The sequence below is a fragment of the Octopus bimaculoides genome, chromosome 4, assembly GCF_001194135.2.
Source record: "Octopus bimaculoides isolate UCB-OBI-ISO-001 chromosome 4, ASM119413v2, whole genome shotgun sequence".
In the NCBI taxonomy this organism is placed as follows: Eukaryota; Metazoa; Mollusca; class Cephalopoda; order Octopoda; family Octopodidae; genus Octopus; species Octopus bimaculoides.
In genome coordinates this window covers 123,856,569-123,863,497 of record NC_068984.1, presented here as the reverse complement: position 1 = coordinate 123,863,497, position 6,929 = coordinate 123,856,569, and positions in this window count along the sequence as shown.

Sequence of the window (6,929 nt, the reverse complement as noted above, 5' to 3'; positions counted from 1 at the left end):
GATGAAAGTTTAATCTATAACGTTGTATGTATCACTTTCTCTCTCTCTCCCTCTCCCTCTTTAACTCTTACTCTCTATATTTTTATGTTGAGCGCGTGTGTAAGAATGGCGTTCCAGGTAGAAGGGATGAAATATAAAAGTTGCTAGAAACAACAGCCAAATCTCCCTTAAATCGCACAAAGTAAACGGAATTTTAAAAATCTAATTACTGCACTGGAAAGTTCACATCGAGAAAATTCCATTGATGTAAAAAAAATTACGAAAAAGTGGAAAATGTGGATTTCTATAAACATTCAAAAAGGCTTCACACAGACACACAACTTCAGATTTATATATTAAGATGGAGTATTTCATCCGTTAATATTTATAAACACAATATGACGGCGAACGGGCAGAAACGTTAGTACGCCGGGCATAGCGGCGTTTCAACCGTCTTTACGTTCTGAGTTCAAATTCCGCAAAGGTCGACTTTGTCTATCGTCCCTTAGGGATCGATAAAATAAACACCAGTTGAATACTGAGGTCCATGGAATCGACTTAGCCCATCCCCCGAAATTGCTGCCCTGGTGCCAAAATTGGAAGCCAATATTTATAAACAGATTAAGGCAGCTAGTTGGCAGAATCGTTGGCACACTGGTCAAAATGCTTAATAGCATTTCATTCGTCTTTACGTTTTTAGTTCAAATTCCGCCGAAGTTGACCTTGCTTTTCATCGTCTCGAGGTCGATAAAACAAAGTATCTGTCCCCGAAAATTGCTGTCTTTGTGCCAAAATTTTAAATCAGTATTTATATACACATTAAAAAGATATAAACACATTTGGCAATAAAAACATTTATTTCAAACCTGGAATTCAGCTCTTCCTCTCATCAACGGACATTCCAGATTCTCAGTGATGTAAATTTTCTTCAGATGGAACTCTTATATTTCAACATCTTTGTGACACATTATTACAAATTCTGTTGATCAGATTGTATTTTGGCCGGCTGTATTCTAAAATGATTTTGGCCGGCTATATTCTAAAATGACTTTTGCACGAGCCACCAAAAAAATTTCAGTGTGGTCCCTCGAACTGCCATAAAATCACAGTTGAATCTCCCTCATGTCATACACTGTAGTCTTAAAGGCGGAAGGACACACAAGATAGTCATTTTCGATAAACAGGGTGGCCTTTGATCTTGTCTATTAAAAACGAGTGTATGTGTGTGTGTGTGTATGTGCGTGCGTGTGTGTATCTGTTCGTGCGTATGTGTGGGTGTGTGTACGTGCGCGTGTGTATGTGTGTGTGTGTGTGTGTGTGTTGGGTAAAAGAAAATACAGGAGGATCAGATAATTATGATTTTATTCAACATATTTCCCTCTCAGATTCACACTGTTATGGCATCGGTCCTTCAGTTTTTCTAAACCCTGTAAAAGAACTCGGGAAGTTCGGCCTCCAACCAAGCCTTTCGTGACACCCTTAAAACCAGGAACTTTTCAGTACCTACCTCGTATGTATGTATGTATGTATGTATGTACGTACGTATGTATGTATGTATGTATGTATGTATGTATGTAAGTACGTGCGTACCTATGTATGTATTATGTATGTATGTATGCATACATGCATGCATGTATGTATGTATCAACCCTTACATCAATATCGGTTGATTTGCTTCGGCTCAGATCCTCCCTCACCGTCCTATCACCTCTCTGTAGCAAACGATCCTGGAATAATATTCCTGTCAGACACAGATATTTCATCCTCTGTTGTCTTGGTTTCACTAAAAATTCAGACATTTCCCTGAAAACTAGTGTGATTTGAGTGTGTTTTTGTTTTACTTTTTACATTATATCAAATTCACTTTTCCCATCAGTTAATCCTTTCTACAATTTCGTTCAAAGTTCATCGGCTGTCACCATCGTTCCTAAGATTAGTCAAGCCATCATCAGATATTCGTCTATCACTCGCCTTAGATTGGAAAGAGAAAAAAGAAGTCTTTCCTCTACATTTCTCCATCTGCCTTACTCCTTCTCTTTCTTCGTTTCTTTCGGTTTTCCTTTCGTTCTCTCTCTCTCTTTCTCTCTCTCTCTCTCTTTCTCTCTCTCTCTCGCTCTCTCTCTCTCTCTCTCTCTCTATCTATCTATCTATCTATCTCTCTATCTATCTATCTATCTCTATCTATCTATCTATCTATCTCTCTCTCTCAACTTTTATAATATAATAGGGTGTAGCCTCAAGAGCACAAGGCTATTATTTCAAGCAATTCGACTAATCTTAGGTTTCCTAGTGGCGCTTCAGAATAATAATAACTGTTGCTGATATGGTTATTGTTTGGCCCTGATCAAGCTGATCTATAATCAAAGACGTACCAACCGTGACCATCCCATTTGTTTTTTTTATTTAGAATAGTGTACAAAAGCTTCCATGTTGCTTTCTCATAGCAATATCTCCCAAAAATTTTACCCTTTGAAATACATTTCGTATTCAAGGATCCTCAACATAAAATTAATATTATACATTCGTAATGGGTGACAGAAATAGTGCTTGTTTAAAACAGTCATCTGTCCATCATATCTAAACTAATACTCCATCTGTCACCCTTTTTTCCAACCTGCTGGCTAATTGCGGTATCAGCGATTTTTCGATCTCTGTTTTACTATATCAGTAAAGGTAGGTTTCATCTTAGAATGCGGTTGCCAGGGGACGAAATTACTATTGACGAAGCTCAAGGAGGCAGAAATGCGCATTTAGCCATGCTGGACGATTTTCGCCAACTATCATTATATTTCTATGCTTTTAAACACATCAACAAAAGATACTATCTCAGAACGAATACTACAGTTAATTTGGTTTTCCATGTTGCATTTGCTCCAAATATGAAATATTATATATAATTTACTAATCTTTCTCCCTTATGTAAAATTAATTTACTAATCTTTTTTTCTTTCGTAAAATTAATTTCCATAAGACAAACATAATATATTTTTCTGAGAACAGGTTTTAAGTAAATAAATAAATAGCTTAAATCTTTCTCAAGTTTATTGACATTCCAAATAATAACAAAATAAGATCAAACTGCTTATTCGAGAAACCACATAAAGAGGATTTCATTCACACGAAAAATATAAATCACACTTTTATATTCAGAAAAAATAATTATAACTAACAACTTGATATAGCGCATATAAACAGAACGAAAGCATAACAGCTTCTACAATAACTTAATCCTTTATTGACAATCTTGAAAAAAACTAGCATAAGATAAATAAAGCAATATTATTTTTGAAGCCAATTTAGATATTGAAATTTGATTTCGTAATGAGAAACCTGTACTTGTCTTTTTCGTTTACAAATACTCAGAGTCGAACTTTTGATAAACACACGCAGATTTAATTTTCATTTGAAAGGTAACTATTTCTGTCTCTGCTCTCGATACTTTAAGAAAAAAATTTTGTTCACTCATACAGGAAGTTGACATTTGCAACAATATATTTATTGATTTCCTATGAAAGGCAGGATGCTCTTGTTTCTTAGAAATCTGGAACTTGCCCAGGGACACGACAGTAAATCTCATATTGAGGCAATGACCAGGCTACTGCACACAAAGTTCTTAAAATCATCTCCTTGGGATAAATAGAAGAGTTAGAGTATGGATCCTTTATATAGCCGTACATTTCTTATTTCTTTATAGCCCACAAGGAGCTAAACATAGAGGGGACAAACAAGGACAGACAAAGGGATTAACTCGATTACATCGACCCAGTGAGTAACTGGTACTTCATTTATCGACCCCGAAAGGATGAAAGGCAAAATCGACCTCGGCGAATTTGAACTCAGAACGTAACGGCAGACGAAATACTGCTAAACATTTCGCCCGGCATGATAACGTTTCTGCCAGCTCACCGCCTTACATACAGCCATACATTTCTGTTGAAAGGGAGACAAAATCATCTTGGATTTTAAAACAGAATCGTTAGCACGTCGGACAAAATACTTAACGGCATTTCTTCCGACTCTTTACATCCTAGGTTCCAATACGGCTGAGGTTGACTTTGCCTTTCACAGCTTCGGGGTCGATAATATAGAGTAAGAGATGAGTACTGGAGTCGATGTAATCCACCAGCCCTTCCCCGCAAAATTTCAGACCTTGAACCTATAGTAGAAAGATTTTAATTTTGCTCAAAGGTTATTCCAAATAGGATTCAATAAGGCCTGAAGTTTGCTAATATTCTTCTTTGTGTCCAAGGCGACGAGCTAGCAGAATCGTTGGCATGCCGGGAAAAATGCTTAGCGATGTCTTTACGTTCTGAGTTCAAATTCCGCCGAGTTTGATTTTTGCCATTCATCCTTTCAAGGTCGATAAAATAAGTACCAGTTGAGTACTAATGTCGAAGTTATCGAAGTACCACCTCCCCCGAAATTTCTGGCCTTGTACCAAGATTTGAAAGCAGTGTTCTTATTTGCAGTAGGGATGGTAGGGAGAGGAGAGCTCGTGACATAGTTCCTTCCCCGTCCTGTTAAATCCCCACTACCATCTACTGACTAATCACTACTAACTAAACATAAGTGAAAACAATCCTATTGGTCAAATCTTGGTACCACCTAGCAGAGACCATCTCTGGTTCGATGATACAAACTTCCTGTTTTAAAGTGATTTAAATATAAAAAAAACTTCCATCACAGATTCATGTTAATTTATATTCAAAACACCTTAATTCAAAAACAACTTAATAGCAACAATATTATTTTAATGAATTCATTATTATCAAAAATTAATTGAAACACGGGCAGTGTATTTCAACAGAAATATTAGTAACAAAAGGATTAAGTTTTCGAAATTTTTTCAGTATGTTAAAAGTTTAATTGAATCGGCTTAGGCTAAAGCAAAGAGAATGGTACCCTTGAGAAAAAAATTAATAAATAATGTATTTAATGACGTATATTAATTGTCCTTCTTCGTCTATTTTTATAGGGTAGCAGGAAAGTGAATATCAATGTAGCTAAAATACATAGTGTTGTTCATATTTTATATCTGCATTATGTGAATTTCTACAGAGCTAAAAGTAAACAAATGGTACCCATCCCTTTATTTTAGCTTCGGTTTATTCTTTTCAATTTTCTCCATTTTTTCATTATGCTTTTAAACTATATTAGTTTGACGAAGGAGTAAAACGGTGAGCTCGCAGATTCGTTAAAACGTCTCACAAAAAAAATCTTAGTGATGGTTTTTCCAGCTTTTTTTACGTTCTGATTTCAAATCTAACCGAGGTCAACTTTACCTTTCATCCTTTCGGGTATCAATGAAATATTTATTTTATCGACTCCGTACGAATGAAACACAGAACTGAGGCCAGTGGGATTTGAACTCGAAATGCAAAAGGACGCAATTTCTCGGACGCTCTATCAATTTTGTTAAACAGTTACTGACACTAGAATGAAATAACGAATTTTGGATGTTGTCAGTTTAATAAACTTCTAAGGAGGCGAGCTGACAGAATCGTTAGCACGTCGAACAAAATGCTTAGCGGCATTTCCACCGGCTTTACGTTCTGAGTTCAATTTCTGCTGAGGTCGACTATTCCTTTAGGATTCGATAAAACAAGTATCAAAAGAACCAATCAAGCATCAAAGTCGATGTAGTCGACTAGCCCCCTCCCCCAAATCTCAGGCTCAATATCGACAGTAAAAAGGATTATTCTAAAAGGTGACATTCTGTCAGAATCCTTAGCGTCTCAGCCAAAATGTTTATTGGCATTTCTACCAGCTCTTCACGTTCAAATTCTTCCAACGTCGACTTTACCTTTCATCTCTTTCGGTATCGATAAAATAAGTGATGGTTGAGCATTGGAATCGAAGTAATTCACTCACCCAAGATCCCAGGACTTGTGCCTATAGTAGAAAGATTTTAATAACCTCCTGGAGTGTTGCTAATTTCACAACCTCCAGTACTTAACAGGTAAATATTTCTTAAATACCTGGAAGGTTAAAATTGGCCATGGTGGATTTTGAATGTAGAATGTAAAAGATCGTAACTGAATACTGCATGACGATCTTTTGGCTCCCACACCTTTGTCATTCTTTATGATGGCTGCTTACAAAAGCACAGGGCCCGAAATTTGGGGCGGCGGGGGCGGGTAAAGTTCATACTATCGATCCGGCATTTGGTTTGTAATTTAAGTTTTAGACCCCTGAAAGGAGGAAATCCGGAACTGACCTTAATGAAATTTGAGCTCAGAAGGCAAAGCACTGCAACTGTAAGCGGAAAATTGGCAAATACGTTAGAGCGTAGGATGGAAAATTTTGTGGGGTTTATTCCAGCTCTTTCCATTATGAATTCAAATTCGGTTGATGTTAACTTTTGCTTTTCATCTATTCGGGGATAAACAAAGTATCAGTCTTGGACAGTGGACTGGTGACATCATTAGAGCCTCAGATAGGACGCTTTATGATCTGAGCTCAGATCTCAGCGTGGTCAATTTGGGTGATAGGCTTTATCTGAAGCTTAGTTTAGCACCGTCACTTGTCACCTTGAAAGCTGTTGAAAGCTGAGGGATTAATAAACTCTTGTTGGCAATTTTACAGCCTTCAGTTCTTAACTTATATTTCATAAATCCCTGGAAGGGATACCAGTTGGGTACTAGAGTAGATATAATCGACGTCGCCCTCCCCCACAAAATTGCCAGCCTTGTGCCAAAATTGGAACGGTTTATTATTATTAAAGGCGGCGAGCTGGCAGAATCGTTAGCACGCCGGGCAAAATGCTTAGCTGTATTTTTTCTGTCTTTACGTTCTGAGTTCAAAATCCGCCGAGGTCGACTTTGCTTTTCATCCTTTTGGGTTCGATAAATTAAGTAATCGACTAGTCCCCTTCCTCAAAATTTTAGGTCTTGTACCTTAAGTAAAATGGATTATTATTATTATCATTATTATTAAAGGCGGCGAGCTGG